Here is an 18,926-nt window from a genome sequence, read left to right on the forward strand (position 1 = left end):
AGATAAAACCAACAATTTCTGGGGAGGCATTTTTATATAGCATTCGTAGAGTGATGATCATTACTACTATAACCTGAAAAGTAATCAGTGTTCATGTTACCAGTAAAAGAATGATTTTTATTTCATAACAAACTTCTTAAAACACAGTTGTTTTTTCAAGTTGCTTTACTTTCCAGGATCAACATGAACCAGGAAACCTTATACAGGGGTATTAGTTGATATGTTCTTAAGTGTGGTAGTAGAGCTTTTAAGTAATTACTCAAGTTGGGAAAAGAGATCTGGTTTCAGATTCTGGCTAAGCTACTTAGTAACTTTGTGACCTTCAAAAATTTTTTTAAGCCTCAATTTTCTCATTTGAAGATGCAGGTGAAAAGTCACCTACCTCACTTCAGGAATTGAACATAGTCTAGTTTATCAGATGCGTTAGGGTTGAATGGGCTTATGTACAAACAGTTTTGCATAAAACTGTTGCAAAAAAAAGGCAGTGCATAGTATGTAAGAATAATATTTCCTTTATGTGATATTTATTTGCCTAATTAGATAAAAGTAGTTCTGATTATTGTTCTGTTTGGATGCCTCAGTTAAATAATAGAAGATATTTAAATCTAGGAGTCAGAAGTACTTTAAATATCCATCTTACCTTTCTGCATTTTTGATATCTTGTTTAAAATTATTTTCTTTTCTCTAAAAGGACAGTGGGTGTGAAGTCCATATGGGTCAGAATTTGGGTACCTTTGCATCAGTGATTGTGGCCCACTGAAATCTATTAAAGTTGCTTAAATCCAGGAAATGTTGACTCACATATTTTAACACCTTAACATCAGTTCAGTTGTTCATGCTTACCCATTCACCATTTCATTTTTTCCTCCAGTTTCTATTAATTTTGAGAATGAAAAAGGATGAAACATCTATTCTGAATTTCAGTCAGTTTCAAGTTTCTATAGGTTAAAGATGAATAAATACAACAGCATTAGGTCCTTCTCTGTCTTCCCTTCTTTTCCTAGCTCCACCTTTTTTCAGTTTTTTGCATCAGCTTATACATCTGGAGGGATGTATGTGACCTGGAAAAGGCTTCCTCCAGCCCCATGGTTCTCAGCTTCTGTCTGGACAGTGGAAGAGGCTCAAGCACAATGCCATTGAAGGATGCTAAGAATTCATTTATATAAAGTTTGAAGTTCAAGATAGCGATATGATTGTTCTTGGGTTCTATTTTGGAGTAAAGCAAATTCTAGACATATCTATTTAATGCCGTTTTGGGTTCAGAGGATCCCAATCTCTAGGTTTTTGTTGTTTTTCCAAGTGGATAAGCCAACAATTCAAATCAAAACTTTATTCCTAACTTGGATCAATACACAATACCTTATACCACTAATTTGGAATATTTTAACCAAAATGCCTGGTAATTTTTAAGATACCAGTCACAACTGTAAGTACAATGACAAATGTATTATTCCAATACTATATGTGAATTGGTTTAGTGGGGCCCAGAGACATATTTATCCCATTCCAAGGAGAACAAATTGTTCTAGTGCTGTAGCTTTTGGGAACTCGGCCATAGCAGTGAGCTGCCTCCAGTACTCACATTACTTGTGTTTCAGTTCAGTTCAGTTGCTCAGTTATGTCCAACTCTTTGCGACCCCATGGACTGCAGCACGCCAGGCCTCCCTGTCCATCACCAGCTCTTGAGGTTTACTCAAGCAGTGTCCATTGAGTCGGTGATGCCATCCAACCCTCTCATCCTCTGTTGTTCCCTTCTCCTCCTGACGTCAATCTTTCCCAGCATCAGGGTGTTTTTCAATGAGTCAGTTCTTCCCATCAGGTGGCCAAAGTATTAGAGTATCAGCTTCAACATCAGTCCTTCCAGTGAACATTCAGGACTGATCTCCTTTAGGGTGGACTGGTTGGATCTCCTTGTAGTCCAAGGGACTCTCAAGAGTCTTCTCCAACACCACAGTTCAAAAGCATCAATTGTTCGGTGCTCAGCTTTCTTCACAGTCCAACTCTCACATCCATACATGACCACTGGAAAAACCATAGCCTTGACTAGACGGACCTTTGTTAGCAAAGTAATGTCTCTGCTTTTTAACTTGCTGTTTAGGTTGGTCATAACTTTTCTTCCAAGGAGTAAGCGTCTTTTAATTTCATGGCTGCAGTCACCATCTGCATTGATTTTAGAGCCCAAGAAAATAAAGTCAGCCACTGTTTCCACTGTTTCCCCATCTATTTGCCATGAAGTGATGGGACTGGATGCCATGATCTTAGTTTTCTTAATGCCGAGCTTTAAGCCAACTTTTTCACTCTCCTCTTTCACTTTCATCAAGAGGCTCTTTAGTTCTTCACTTTCTGCCATAAGGGTGGTGTCATCTGCATATCTGAAGTTATTGATATTTCTTCCAGCAATCTTGATTCCAGCTTGCATTTTATCCAGCCCAATGTTTCTCATGATGTCCTCTGCATATAAGTTAAATAAACAAGGTGACAATATACAGCCTTGACATACTCCTTTTCCTGTTTGGAACCAGTTCGTGTCCATTTCTAACTGTTGCTTCCTGACCTGCATACAGATTTCTCAGGAGGCAGGTCAGGTGGTCTGGTATTCTCATCTCTTTCAGAATTTTCCACAGTTTATTGTGATCTACGCAGTCAAAGGCTTTGGCATATTCAATAAAACAGAAATAGATGTTTTTCTAGAACTCTCTTGCTTTTTCCATGATCCGGCGGATGTTGGCAATTTGATCTCTGGTTCCTCTGCCTTTTCTAAATCCAGCTTGAACATGTGGAAGTTCACGTTTCACGTATTGTTGAAGCCTGGCTTGGAGAAATTTTGAGCATTACTTTACTAGCGTGTGAGATGAGTGCAATTGTGCAGTACTTTGAGCATTCTTCAGCATTGCCATTCTTAGGGATTGGAATGAAAATTGATTTTTTCCAGTTCTGTGGCCACTGCTGAGTTTTACAAATTTGCTGGCATAGTGAGTGTAGCACTTTCACAGCCTCATCTTTTAGGATTTGAAAGAGCTCAACTGGAATTCCATCACCTCCACTAGCTTTGTTCATAGTGATGCTTCCTAAGGCCCGCTTGACTTCACACTCCAGGATGTCTGGCTCTAGGTGAGTGATCACACCATCATGATTACCTGAGTCATGAAGATCTTTTTTGTACAGTTCTTCTGTGTATTCTTGCCACTTCTTCTTAATATCTTCTGCTTGTGTTAGGTCCATACCGTTTCTGTCCTTTATTCAGCCCATCTTTGCATGAAATATTATTTGACTATAAGATGGAAATAATCTTATTACCCCAATGGTTTGTAAGGATCCAATGATAGAGTCAATGTGAAATTAGTTTTGTGTTATTTTGTAATATTATCTAGCCCATCCAGTACCATACAATGTCATCTTTGAAATAATTGCTTTTGGAGGTTTCATCCTCCATAAATTCACCCAGTGAACAAGAACAGTATTGACTGCTCCTTCTTCCTTGGATAGTTCATTCAGCCTCAAAGAGACAGACATTTTAATTTTTATTCCATGAATGATGCATCAGAGCCCCAATTCATCGTCACCTTCCCTTCCCCCGTTCCTACCGTATTTAAATTTAGCATCCTTTCTAAGTATAAGAATTGGAAAAAAAAATTATTTTCTTTTTTCTTTTTTTCCTTCCGTTTGTTGAGATACATTTGACACACAGCACTTAGTTTTAGGTATGCAGCCTGAGTTGACTTACATACATCATGAAATAATTGCCACAGTTAGTTTAGTAAACATCCATTTAATATAGATACAAATTAAAAGGAAAAGCAAAAAGTTTGCCTAGTTATGAGAATTCTTTGGACTTAACTCTCTTAGCAACTTTCATATATAGCAACAATACTAATTGTATCAATCATGTTGTAAGTTAAATCTCTAGTACTTACTTATTTTGTAACTCAGTTCAGTCCAGTCACTCAGTCGTGTCCAGCTCTGCGACCCCATGGACTGCAGCATGCCAGGCCTCCCTGTCCATCACCAACACCTGGAGTTTACTTAAACTCATGTCCATTGAGTCGGTGATGCCATCTGACCTTCTCATCCCCTGTCGTCCCCTTCTCTTCTCACCTTCCATCTTTCCCAGCATCAGGGTCTTTTTCAGTGAGTCAACTCTTTCCATTAGGTGGCCAAAGTATTGGAGCTTCAGCTTCAGCATCAGTCCTTCCAATGAATAGTTAGGACTGATTTCCTTTAGGATGGACTGGTTGAATGTCCTTGCAGTCCCAAGAGTCTTCTCCAACACCACAGTTCAAAAGCATCAATTCTTTGGCACTCAGCTTTCTTTATAGTCCAGCTGTCATATCCATATATGACTACTGGAAAACCATAGCCTTGAGTAGACAGACCTTTGTTGGCAAAGTAATGTCTCTGCTTTTTAACTTTCTGTCTAGGTTGGTCATAACTTTTCTTCCAAGGAGTAAGCGTCTTTTAATTTCATGGCTGTGGTCACCATCTGCAGTGACTTTGGAGCCCCCCAAAATACAGTCTGACACTGCTTCCACTGTTTCCCCATCTATTTGCCTTGAAGTGATGGGACCAGATGCCATGATCTTAGTTTTCTGAAGGTTGAGCTTTAAGTCAACTTTTTCACTCTCCTCTTTCACTTTCATCAAGAGACCCTACATTTCTTTTTCACTTTGTGCCATAAGGGTGGTGTCATCTGCATATCTGAGGTTATTGATGTTTCTCCCGGCAATCTTGATTCCAGCTTGTGCTTCCTCCAGCCCAGCGTTTCTCATGACGTACTCTGCATATAAGTTAAATAAGCAGGGTGAGAATATCCAGCCCTGATGTACTCCTTTTCTGATTTGGCACCAGTCTTTTGTTCCATGTCTCGTTCTCACTGTCGCTTCCTGACTTGCATACAGATTTCTCAAGAGGCAGGTGAGGTGGTCTGATACTCACGTCTCTTTAAGTATTTTCCACAATTTATTGTGATCCATACAGTCAAAGGCTTTGGCATAGTCAATAAAGCAGAAATAGATGTTTTTCTGGAACTCCCTTGCTTTTTTGATTATTGGCAATTTGATCTCTGGTTCCTCTGCCTTTTCTAAATCCAGCTTGAACATCTGCAAGTTCACGGTTCACATATTGTTGAAGCCTGGCTTGCAGAATTCTGAGCATTACTTTACTAGTGTGTGAGGTGAGTGCAATTGTGTGGTAGTTTGAGCATTGTTTGTCATTGCCTTTGGTTATTTCATAACTAGCAGTATGTTTTGACCACTTTCGTCCTTTTCCCCCTTCCCCTACCTACTACCCACCTTCTCACCTCTGGTGACCACAAATCTGATATTTTTATCTGTGAATTGTTTGTTTTTGAGGTGTAATTGACGAACAGCACTACACATTACTTACTGGTGCACAACATTGTAATTGGATAATTCTATATATACATTACCAAGTGACCACCATGATGCGTCTAGTTACCATCTGTCACCATACAGGGATATGACATTATTATTGACTGTATTTCACACACTGTACATTGCATCTCTGTTACTCATTTGTTTTGTAACTGGAAGTTTGTACCTCTTTATCTCCCTCACCCATTTCACTCATCCCTTCACCCCCTCTGCTCTAAAATAGGAAAAATAAACTCATTTTGAAAGTTAATATTCCAGTGCCCATCAGGTAATGTAAATTTTAAGGATAATTTTACAAAAAAAATCTTACTTCCCTACTGTGACCTGCTAGCCTTGTTTTTATCAGCAGCTAGAGCAAGTGATTTCTTCATCTTTGTCCTTTTCATATCGTTTTATTATTTCAAAGTGTGAAATCAGAGTATTTTAGTTGGAGAAACCATTTCTGTTCCTCATCATATCTCAGTCTAGAATGTCTCCTTGTACCTCTTATTCTTTACTCAGGGAGATATCCAAGTTCTCAGACATGAAACGTTTAGGACCTAATTTTATTGCGATAAGCTGAGAATTCACTTGAAGGTAGCTTGTAGTTCCCTTCTGTGTAGATTTTTCTTATTTCCCAAGGTGAGATCTGCTATACAAAAATGTGGAAACGAGGCCAAAAGCAAGTGTATACATCATCGCGTGACACTGAAATCACCTACCATTTTTTCCCCATATCACACTGTTTAGTCTTGTCTGGATTCCAGCTGTTTCTTTACTTAGGTCAACTTGTTGTGTCTTCCTTTGAATTTGTCTGAGGAGAAGAATTGAGAGAAACCTTTACGATTTCCCTCTCAGCAAGGACCCCTGACTTGTTCCCACTTCTCTGCAGATATTGGTGAGCTCTTTTTTTATCTGTGAACACATTTAGAGTTAATGGCTTTTGCTTTGATGTGACAACTGATGGAGGCTTCTCTCCTCCTCAGGGCAGTTCTGGTTTAACTTCTGTGGGGATTTGACTCTTGACATGGCTTGGGATATTCTCAGTCTGATTAGCAGGGATGTCAGCTTTTCTTTGAGTGAAGGACCAGGTGATCTTTTATTGTTCAGTATTTTAACCTTTGGGTATGAAAAGAAACAGACATAAAACTCACAGACATAAAACACAAATTTATGGTTACCAAACAGAAAAATGGATGAGGGGATAAATTAGGATCTTGAGATTAGCAGATACAAAGTACTACATCCTAAATAAATAAACAATAGGTCCTGCTGTATAGCACAGGGAACTTAATTCACTATCCTGTAATAAACCATAGTGGAAGAGAATATGAAAATATATACTTTCTAATATATATATATATGTGTGTGTGTGTGTGTGTGTGTATAATCACTGGATCACTTTGCTGACACCAGAAACTAACACATTATAAATCAACTATACATCAATTAAAAAAAAAAAAAAAGACTGGTTGACACAGGGAGAAATCAGAGTAAAAGTTAATGAAGCCAACTTTGATACAGTTGCCTCTCTGTTCAAGAAGTGCAGGGAGTTTGCCATTTTATTTGTCCAGGATGTTGTTTAGTATCTCTTGCTCTTGAATACTGGCAAGTAGATAATTGTGTCATCAGGTTATGCTACTTGAGGACGGTGCTGTTACTTGGGTCATTGCACAATGATAACTTCTCAGCTTTTTGCTCCTTGTTGCCCTTTGAGGATTCAGATCCTTCCCGAAGTTCATTTTCTGACTTGTGTATGTGGCATAGAATGAGCATACTCAATAAAATACTTCCACAAGAGACTCTTAATAGTACATGTACAAAATACTTCTGTGTTTTAGTGGAAGTTACTCCATTATGACCCTTTATGCATGCTCCCTGCCGAGAAAACATTCTAGAAACGGATGTCAACCAAGGGAGATTCATTCATTCCATACGTTTTCTAATTTCCAAAAATGTACACCGTCAATATTTTTTCTTAATTGAACAGTTTGTTGAACAGACGGGTGCTTTAATTATGGTGGTCTAAATTTACACACATTGCAGTGGTATTTTGCTACATTAATTACCTTACTTGTCAAGAGTAACAGGTAATTACTACATCAACTCAGCCTCCTGCAGTCCATGGAAACGTAACTTTATTTGAGCAGATACAATACACCAGATTATAGCCACCCCACACCCTATGCTGTGATAAGAGATAACCGTGCTCACAGTGTTTGTTTTACCATGAAGAGGGGAGAGAGGTGAGCTGACCCTTTTCCTTGTGTCTGTCCCCCTAAGATGGAAATCCAGAAACTATGTCATGGATTCAAAGAATCTGGACAGGAAGGAACCTTTGGAATAATTGAATTCATTAAACCTTCTCCTTGCAATGTGTTTCAGAGAGTGACTTTTCTAAGTCTGCACAAGAAGTAAAATTAGTGTCCAATCCAGAATTGGCACTGATTTCTCCCCACCAGTCTGCTAAAAAAGCTTAGAAATGTTAACGATTTTTAAAAAATAATTCTAGAAAAATCATTTGGTATAAGACATTTTGAATATTTGTTCACTTCATCTCCCTCGTTTGAACTTCTCACCATTGCTTTGGCTGCCTCGTGAAGAGTATTTATCCTGTATTCTGTTGAACCGCCAGGTACAACTCATGTCATTTGATTTCCTCTTCAGTGTATGGGTGTCAGCTTTTATGACAAGTTGTGTTAGGATTCTAGTTTAACATATTTTTTTTTGTAAAGGTGTGAACATTTTTGAGCATATAGGATGCCCTTAGCGAAAATGCAGCATTACCTCTCTTGGTTGCCATGGCATGGAAAGAAACGACTGTGTTAGCTTTTAGGTGTGGCGCGGAATATACTCAATGACATAATAGAGGCGGTCTGTCTTGAAAGGCTCTGTCCCCTTTTTAGTCAAACACCTGTGACAAAATTACGAACTGTGGTTAACATATACCACTTACAAGTGGTTTTTCAGAGTCAACCAGGGTAGAGGAGCTCAGCTTGCAAAGAACTTTCTTTCCCTTTGCACATGGCAGTGGGAGTGGGGTGACATGAAGAGGAAGTTCAGGACGTCTAAGGGTTATGGACACAGCCTTGCGGAAGTGACAGGGGGCGGTTGGTAGAGGATAGAGGGGGTCTCTTGGGGGATTTGAGATGTACTACCAAGGATCTCCCCAGCCTTTGACCCACTTCAGTTTCTCAGGCCTGCAATTGTGAAACAGACTCCTCATTCTTGAAACTGTAGTTCACGAGCCATTGCACATCTCCCTGGGCTCTGGAACTTGTGATATTATAGTCTGTGGTTATTGACTTTTTCCTTAGTTGTTTTGTTTTATAATTAAAAGATTGCATAGGCTTCTTATTATAATTTAGTCATTTGTGCATCCAGCAAATATCTCTTGAATGTCTACTGTGTGACAGTCATTGTGCTGCATGTGGCAGCGGAGGGGCGCTTAGTGAGGAAGAAAGTACAACAGATCCTTGCTCTCATGGAGCTGCCTTCCAGTAGAGGAAGCAGAGAGAGTCAGTAATGCAGTGCGGTGGAGGGGCAGTGTATTTACATAGAATAAAAATATGTGAGGGAAACAGTATACATCCTGTACCTTCACAGGGTCATTTAGGATAGTCTGATCAGAGAAGGCAGCATGAAGGAGATGGTATCTGATTTAAGTTACAAAGGTTAAAAATGTTCTCCGTATACAAAGAGCTAAAGGAAGACCATTTCAGGCAGAGAGGAAGGTGAGGGCTAAGCCTCGGGCGTTAGGAGTGAGAGCAGATACGGGAACAGGAAGCCGTCAGTAAGAATGGGGGTGAGGGATGGGGGCGGTGTGGGAGAAGTTGGAGCTGGACGTTCGGCCCTGCGTGACAGGGCAAAGGGCTGGGTCTTACTTGAGACTGATGCAAAGTCCTCCAGGGCAGCCACTTAAAATTCAGGGTGCAGAACAGACCACACGGGTGGCTCCTGGGGACAGGATTGCAGAGCTTCAGGTATTTTCCAGAGAGTAGCCTTCTTTGGGTGAGAGGCTAAGGCCTTGGTCCCCAGAGATTGGGCACGGAACCCTGCAAAAGGCCCTGCCTAAAGCAGACTTGGCTGGTCCTTGGTAGGAGAAAACCGTCTTCCTCCTGGGCTGGCGTCCAGATGCAGGTGGACGAGGAGCTTGGAAGCAAAGGGCTCCCGGGAGCAGTCCTCCAACTTCAGCTGTGGTGGATGAACCTGCAGCAGCTTCACCTGGGGACAGAAATGTAAATTTTCTGGCCTTACCACAGCCTTAGTGAATCAGAAACTCTGGGGTTAGGACCCAGCAGTCGTGTTTTAATGAACTTTTCAGGTGATAGTGATGAGCATGCAAATTTGAAAGCCCCTCTTTATAGGATATATTAGTGCCACCGGAAAGAACTTAACAGTTCTCCAGACTCAATGTTCTCAGTCTGCAGATGAGGGGACCCAGTTAAAGACAACTTAGTGGTGATCCTGTGCTGATGAGATCCTGGCTCTCTTGATCTTATTCTAAGTGCTCTTTATTCTTGGGTTTATGGATTTAAAGAATAAACAAAGCCCACTTTGTTTTTCTTGAAGGATCATTGTGATATTTATAAAAAGGAGGAGACAGATGGATATTTAAGAAGGAATAGTGCTGCGGTCTGCGAACTGAGTCTGCCTCATTTCTCCTAATATTATTTTCTCAGATAATTTAGAAAAGCAGTTTTAGTGTGAATAACCTGCTCCTTTCTCCCTGTCAGCGGTAGAAAAACAAAGTGTTTTGTCTTAGGTTACACCACTGAGACACTTAGCAAAGTGTAATTGCATTCTTTTATTTTTGCATTACTCAATATACTTGGCCTTGTTTTTGGATTGGAAGTCCTGGTACTCCCAAGTTATATTTATAAAGTCATTGTAGAAGGCAGAAGGTGGATTATTTTAAGGCCTGGTGTTTGTGCTTTCTCGTTTCTGTTTTGACCAAGAGAATCATAGCATTGCCCTCTTCCCTGGCTAAGTCCTGTTCACCTTTGATGTCTTAGGCTTCCAGATCACTTGTAACGTGCAGCCTTTTCTGACCTCTTGTTGAGTAGGTCACATTTCTCTGTTGATATTTCCCACTTGCTTGAATTGTTCCTGGTAGACTGTGGCCCTCATCAGGGCAGAGACCTCATTGGGTCACAATTTGAAGCTATACTCAGCTTTGAACACAGTATCTGGCCCAGGGTAATTACAGAATAAGTTAACCATCACGGGAATGCTTGCCCTCTTAATTGATTCATCATTTGTTACTTTCTTAACAAACCCCAGTTCTCAGAAGACATGGTGATAGATCTTTTCTAAAGGGACAATACACAGAATATTAAGACATGGTCCCATGGTGGAGACAAAGCTAAAAGTAACTATGTATTCAAGGAAATCCTAATGGGGGCTATTATAAGGTGTGAAGTACACTAGTCGGGATGTGTCATGCTAGCTGCCATGACTAACAGCCCACAGACCGGGAAAGCTTACCATAATAAAGATGTATGTCATGGTCCGTCTTGTCTGTGTGTGCCCATAGAACTGTCTCCGTCCTCTACTGGCCATGAGAACGTGGGCTCTCCACGCTCTTGGAGGAAGAACAGAGAACATGGTTGGTTTTTTCTGGGGGGGTGGTGAGCTTAGAAGTGGTGCAACTTGCTTCTGCTCCATCCAGTGGACAAGAAGTCAGACACATGGTTCCAAGAGTCAGGATAACAGGGCAACATAATCTTCCTGTATGCCCATGAAGAGGAAAATGCAATGGCACTGGTTATTATGTGATAATGCCGAGCATCATGTTACTTTGGTTTTGGCTGCTAATGTTTGATCACAATAAAGTGTAGCACCTCTTGTTTTTGTAGGCTGCTTGTCAATAAACACCCTTGTTTTCCCAGAGATCAGGAAGAGCCATGACCTTCAGAGGACCTTGATTGGTGTGTGTCACAAGGAAGATGTCTTTTATTTCATTCCCAAATGAAAGCCCATCTTCTTCTGGGGTGGGGCAGGGTGATTTGTTGATGATCCAGCTGTGGCTTGCCTTCATTCCACTGTAAGGTGGAATATTCTATCCCAGGTGGGAGTGTGACTACACCCAGGTTGGGTTTTCCATGGCAAGACCTGTTTGTGTTTGTTCTGCAACTGGCCCTTTCTTTCTCTTTTCCTCCTCAAGTTGACAGGTTTGGAGAAAAGAGCTTGCTGCTGGTGATGACGCACAAAATTTTCCCCACTTACTGTTGCTCTGGGCTTTCAGAGGACCCATGGGCAAATGCTTATGTCATAGGGAGAAAACTGAAGTTACTTTTAAGACTTCAGTTTTTTGTGTAGGTCTCCCGCATTGCAGGCGGATTCTTTACCAGCTGAGCCACGAGGGAAGCCCAGGAATACTGGAGTGGGTAGTCTATCCCTTCTCCAGCAGATTTTCCTGACCCAGGAATCCAACAGGGATCTCCTGCGCTGCAGGTGAATTCTTTACCAACTGAGCTGTCAGGGAAGCCCACTGTGTACTCATATCAGGTTATTTTTATCCAGAAGATAATATGGGGAATTTTTCATAATACATCTAAGTGGAGGAAAATATGTAATAAAGTGTTTACGATGCCCTGTATTCTTTTGTTTTTTTAGAGTGAGAGGCTGGACAGGGCCAGTGGAGATATGTAGTTGAGCTCAAGGCTGGAGAGATGTCCAGTGGCCAGATCATGAGGGCCTTGTATGGGCTAAGGGCAAGTTTTGATCTCTTTCCCCCCAAATACTGGGGAGCCATTGAAAGTATGCAAGTGCAGAGTGAGTGCAGGGTGAGTATACCCTCACGCGTGTGTGTGTCTGAGAGAGAGAGAACAGTGATGAGTGATGACTGCCTTTATCATGTGGTTTTTGACTGCTGGGGAAGGACCTCCACAGGTGAGGGTGAGTGTGGAGACAGCATGGAACCCTCTTCCATCTCCTCCCTCTTTCTGCTAAGTTACTTGTCAATCAGGAGCTCACCATTCCCATTTCAAAGCAGGGTAACACATTGGGGTAAGTATTTATGAAGTGCCAAGCTTCATGATTGTTACCTATGTTGTTTTTAAGGAGCCAATGACTTAGAATTGTTTTAAGTTATTGAAAGACAAAGTTATTGTGTGCCAGTGTGGAAAGAAGAGACAAAGTATAATTTTTGTATCAGGCAAATGATTTACAGTTATAATTCTCAAGTAATCAAGCTCTTTCTACAAAATTGTTCTTTGAAAGACTTAAAGTATAAAAAGTTAATTTACTTATAGACTCTCATGAAGAGGACTTTTTAAAAGTAAGGTGGACTGTTCAGAACGTTGCTTTGAGGAATCTTAATTCAGTGCATGAGATTTTGTAACTCTGTGTTTGGGACATGAGAGATGTCACGAATCTCTGCCCTTGAGACATTTCTGGTCTGAAAAAGAGGCAATCAAGCCATTAATGAACGAGTGTCAATGAATGCATGACAAATGTCTTCCTCTTTTTGAAGTTCAGATAGCTTTTTCATATTCTATAACCAATATTGGAGAAGTTGCTTTGTTTTGGAAAATAAAAACATAAACTATTTTAAAGAAAAATAGCACCTAATCCCATTTCCTCCAAGGCAAACTCTGTCCATTTTATTTTTTGTTTTTCTGATGCATATATTTAATATTTGTGCAATTGAGAGTCTACTTTAGTTATGATTCTTCTATCTTGCTTATTTTATGTCACATTATAACAATCATCTGCACACATTTCTCTATTCCCATAATTATTTTAATGACTATAAGATACTCTTTTGTCAGATTGGTTGGGCTATCGTTGACTTGCTTTTTTTACTCTGTTGGGATTGACATTTTAGGTAAAATAGATTGATAAAGTTTATCTCTTTTATGTCTTGAACCATCTTGTATACTTCACTGTTGTCATAAAACATTAATGGGGAACTTGAGTTTTTTTTTTTTTTTTTTAAAACATTTCTCTGTCTGTATATGTCTGTGAACTTTGCCATCCAAAAAAAATAGTGAACATTGTTACAACAACTTTACTTTCTTAGGAGAATAACAGAAGATATTTGATGAGTTTTTTTTTTATGGCATATCCTATCATTGGACATGTAGCTCCTATGCTGAAGTTGGTTAATAAAGAACATCCTCCAAATCCAAGAAAACTCTTTGATTCTAATGTGGGAGAACTTTGTGCCTGATTTTGGAACTTCCAGAGGTTGCCATTTCTTGCTCCCAGCACACCCTTCTGCAGTGACATTTTAAATCTACAAATTATTTATTTTTCTTAGTTTTTTTTAAAAAAAGTCCTTATTATAAGGTTATTTTAAAGTGACTGTTGTAACCTTTACCTTAAGACAAGGACTTGATTATGCTGGTTAAGAAGAATCATCAGCGTTTTCTTCTGTTACAGTGGCACAATTTCCCATTACTTTACATAGGAGAAATGGCAGTGTGTAAAACTTCCAATCAATTTCCTAAGGCAGAAGTTAGCCTTAGAAATGATAGTGATGATCGCTTTGTAATACATAAAAATAATGTGTTTAACAGCTGAAACTAATAAAATAAGTCAAATTATACTTCCAACAAAAGTAGGGTGATGAAAAAAGAAAAAACAGTTGGCAATTTATGGTCCTGGGGTCACATCCAGCCCACTACCTGCTTCTGTAAATAAAGTTTTATCAGAACACAGAACCCATTTGTCTACTTTTCCCCTTTGGTTGCTTTCCTACTGCAGTGGGAGAGCAGGGTAATTGTCAGAGGGAACTTAGAACTGCTGCCAAAGCTACAGAGTCTAAATTATTCACTGTCTGGCCCTTTAACGAAAAAGGTTGCTAACCCCTGTTCTCAAATATGACCAAAGTATAGTAAAGTGCCTTATATATACTTCATAACCATCACATTAAGAATGTAAAAATGTTTAAAATATTGATTTGTTACCAATTAATATGGCCTCAACATGCATTTGTTATTATTTTTTTTAATGTGGATTTTTATTTTAAATCACCAAGAAAATCTGTGACACTTACCTTTTGTTGCTGGCTTTTCAAAACCTCTGTAGAAGTTTCTGGCGTTCTTCTGATTATATTGGCACTGGGCACTTTCTCCTCACACTTTTAATTGAAAATATTGTATTATATTTTAGAGCATGTCATGAACTTTGTTCTTTTATAAGCAACAACCAAAAGTGGTTGAGTTAGAAATAAGTGTATTCTGTAAATTTTGGATATTAAGAGCCAAAGAGGCATTCACCTAAGAAAATGTCTGCTGAATCGACATTCCCTAACATCAGCTCATATTTCACTTCTTAGAGGCTCAGTGTTCTTATCCATAAATTGGGAATTGGATCTCTTCACAAGGCTATGTGAAGATGAAGTGAAGAAAGATACACTTGACACATTTGGGGGCACATTAGCTGGCTGTCCCCTTTCTCTTTTCTAGGCTTAGTGTGATTAGAGGAGCTGATAATCACAATTGTAACATACCTTTAGGGATTTTTCCAAATTTACCAATTTACATGTGGTATTCCTAAGAATCAAGTATAATTTTGGAACCAGGTTCAAATTAGAAAAGGTCTGTGTATTTGAATATGAGATACTTGCAGTTGTAACAAACATTTCTGAGTCTCGGAGGCTTTTCCTAATGTAGGTATTACTTGTGAGCCACCTCCATCTAGTGGGGTGGGGATTGGGATGTGGTGGTCTGCTCCATGTGGTGTTTCAGGGACCTTGACTCTTATCACCCAGTGACTCTACCATCTTGCAGGCGCTGGAGTTCTGCCCCGGACCCCTGGGCCCACAACCCAGGGAAGAGAGAGGGCATTAGAGATAGTGCAGGAGGCTTCTGGGTCAGGATGAAGTAACACACCCACTTTCATCTATTTGGCCAGAACTCAGCTGCAAGGACCCACCTAGCTGGAAATACATCCCATCTGTGCACCCAAGAAATGGGTGGAGATTTGATGAACATTTAACCAGTCTCTGCCAGCCTGACCACATCTTCTTGAGTTATTTAGCAGGACACATACTTAAGGCCTAAACTGCACAGAGATTGACACTAGTAATGCCAGAACCCTTCTTTCACAGGTACCTGTGTAAATAACATAGGGAGACAGTCATGCTGGGTAGGGACAATCGATCTGTATACTTGTTTAAATAAATTTTTAAAATTCACCTGGGATCTGAATCTTCCCCCACATTTTGTATGCCATTTACATAGTTTGGCATTGTGAAATCACAGGTCTTTCATAGAGTCGGTTTAGAGATACATGCATAAGAAATATTGCATGCAGTGGCATTTTCATTCCCAAAGTGGTCTATGTGGACTTGTATTTATTTTGCTGTACTGTAAAAGCAGAAGTCATACACAGTGTTGATTGGAATTTTTATCCACGTGGACAGATAGAACATTTGTTGCAATACTACCACTATCATTTACTTCAAAATGCACATCTTAGAATGAACCAGATCAGGACCATTTTCAATTTTTTAATACCTCTCGTGGATCTATGCACACCTTTTTAAAGTTATTCCTTTTAAATGATGACTATATGAATATTTTAGGATTATAATCACCATTAAACGAAGGACAAAATTTATCATACCAAAATAGAAATTTAATTTAAAGTAGAAAGAACTTGATTGCAAGGTTTAGTAGACTGGAAACAAGACACATGAGAGGATATTAAAGCACACTTTTTAAAAGACCTTTAAGAGTACAGGTTTACAATAGATTTGGAAAAAACACAGTTGTATTTAGTAATGTTCGCGAAGCTCATGTTTGAGACAGTCTCATCAAACTTTTGTAAGGTTGAAAAGAACACTAAAAGCAAACCAATTTTTTGGTCATTCCATGAAAAAAAGTAGCTTTAAAAAAATCTTTATTCAGTACCATAAAGGTGGTGAAGTGTATTTGAGATAGAAGTTGCTCTTAACCTTAAGGTGATTCTGTGGCTTTGGTGAAGAGTCAAGCTTGTACATGGCCATAGGTGATTAAAAATATTCCTTTCACTTTTCTTGGAACTCTTGGCATTTCCTACTACCTGTCACTTTGTCCTTGACGAAATTTGAGGCCGAAAACAAGTAATTGACAAGGATGGTTTTCCAATCAGCTGTTCCTCATTTTTTCTCGGGCGATCCTTTGTTATATTCGAGTTCAGATTTACTATTCATGAACCACATTTTAATCAGTGACCATATCCGACAAATGGAAGCTAAACGCTGGTTAGTATGTTGAAAATAAACACAAGACTCTCATTAATGTCGCGGTCTGAATAATTAGTTGAGCACCGTGTACCGAGCTGTGGCGAAAGCAAGCTGGCTTCTCGCCGGAACGACAGGCTGACAGCCGCGTCCTGGAGTGTGGTCATTAGTGTGCCCCACCATCAGCATCGTGTTACTGTGTCAAATTAGTCAGTGTCCCCTTAGGAGAGGAGCTGGACCTGCAAATTATCCTCCCACAGCCCTGCAAACCGTGTTTGTGAAACCTGCGATCAAGTGCGGGCAAATTATTAACATGGCTCATAAATTAACTAGTTTACAGGCTTATAACATTTTACAAGTAGATAATAAAGGGTAGAAAAGTTTTCCAATTGCTCTGCCCTGATGTGAGGGCTGTGATCCGCCGACGTTTCCCAGAGAAGCCCACAGCTGATGGGTTTTGAAGAGGAGCAAACCCATGGAGTGTCATACCGAATGTCTGGAAAATGTAGGCCCTGAGAGGAAGCCAGTGTAAATCCATTGGAAACAATATAATTAACTTCGTTATCTCATTGCTCTGATGAGTCCATGACAACAGTCCTCTTTCTTGTGGTGGCAGTTGCTCATTAATGAGGTCACCAATTAAGTTTGAACTTTGCCAACTGAAATTATCTGGAAAAATATTTTTGATGCATTCTTATCATGCTCTTAAGCTGCCTTGTTGAAGGGGAATAATGCTAACACAGCATGTTAAACTCATATGAGAATGATGACTCTGAAGCTGTAATGTATTTGACAAACAGTTTATATTCACATTGATAGCTGATACCTAGAAAACAGAGTGTGGCCCAATCTGGCCTGAGTTTCTCTCTTATCAAGAAAAAGCAGTCCCTGGGAGCCCCACTGCTAACTCTGCTCTGAGCCCTGGTAGACAGACAGCCCACATAGTTTCCGGAGATACACGACTATTCAAATCATAAAGCTTCATACATCTCCTTTTCGGTTTCAACTTCTCTGTCTGATTAGATTAGAAGACACGTAGGTTCACAGACTCTTGTCTGAGTGTACTGTTACGAGGAAGCAACACACACACACAGGGAAGAGGTCATGCTTTTTGCTCCTCCTGTAGTTCCGTTTCCCCCGGAGCAGGACCCTCCTGTTGTCTTCAGGGTTCTAAGCTGTCATCATCATCTCAGGGATCTGAGCAGAAGCGGCCTGGCATGGAAAACCTTGCTGCTCACTGCTATTCTCAGAAACTTCCTGAACCCGCTTGAGGATGAGTTAGCTTGTCTGTCAGCCACTTCAGCTTACTTGGCAGTGGGTTTGGTGAATACTCCCCTCATAAATACCCACCCCAGCCACGAAGATGCACCGTCTCAGCACACCTGAGCGTGCGCACAGGCTGATGGAGCTGCGGGGTCACAGCCTTCTTCTGCAGTTCAGATGCGGTGGGAAAGAGCTGTAGCCTTTCGCAAGTGAGAGTTGGTGTGTGGATGCAAAGGAGATAGCTTGTCTTTTTTTTTTCTTTTAAATAAGGTACTTATGTACGTGTGTGTGTGCACATAAGCATGTTACACACATGTGTGGGTCTGTGTCTTCTCTGGTGCTTCTACTGGACACACTGGGAGAGACTAAAGACCAAAACCCAAAGGAAAATCTTCATTAGGACTTACGGATCATCTTACCCTTATTTCTCAGGATGAGGTAACACTGGAGTTCTGAGAAGTTACACCCCCAAGCTAGAAATGTTTGGAGTTAGAGGAATCAAACTTCCTAAGTAAATAAAAATGCCTTTGAGAGCGGCAGTTTTACTTGGCTCTATGATGTTTCACACTTTTCTGCTATAATTGTGTACAGAGCTCAGATTAGGAGCTAACAGAGTGCTGATTCTAGAACAGAAAGGACAAAATAGATGCTTGTATGTGCAGATCCTCCACTATATACTGAACGTGAAAGCCATGCGTCAATAAGGAAGACCTGAGGCTTACACGAATGTGTTACTTTTGAAGCATTAAAGTTTTTCACTTCCTTTGCTTAACCTCTTCTGTTTTTGGTGTTTTTTTTTGCTTTCAGTGTCCCTCTGTATGTTGCAGTCCTGTGGCATTATGCATGCCCTCAACCAGTGACCTCCAGACTTTTTATGGCTGTGAGACACATTAAAAATTCAGGGTAAGTGACAAACAGCACTTGTATTGTGTACTGATCAAAAAGTGCCATCCACCCTTGCAGGTGACATGATATTGGGGGTAGTAATCCCTCAGAAGATAATGGAATGCCCCATTATCTATCATGAGTTCCAAAACCAGCAGGAATAGGTTTATTCCATTCCATGATAGCTTTATGGCTTTGCAGTATAGGATTTGTAACTTGGATCACATGTATGG

General features: G+C 40.1%; 1 protein-coding gene across 10 annotated transcripts in view; it reads left to right on the forward strand.

Moving 5' to 3' along the window:
• Positions 1–18,926, forward strand: part of FOXP1 (forkhead box P1) — a 613,036-nt gene that overhangs the window by 209,204 nt on the left and 384,906 nt on the right. For all 10 annotated transcript variants that reach the window (XR_010662980.1, XM_065933291.1, XM_065933292.1 and 7 more), the window contains one exon: positions 18,616–18,711. The gene's annotated coding sequence lies outside the window, so the exon portion shown is untranslated. The remainder of the gene's footprint in view (positions 1–18,615; positions 18,712–18,926) is intronic.

Source organism: Muntiacus reevesi, chromosome 4, assembly GCF_963930625.1.
Source record: "Muntiacus reevesi chromosome 4, mMunRee1.1, whole genome shotgun sequence".
Taxonomy (NCBI): Eukaryota; Metazoa; Chordata; class Mammalia; order Artiodactyla; family Cervidae; genus Muntiacus; species Muntiacus reevesi.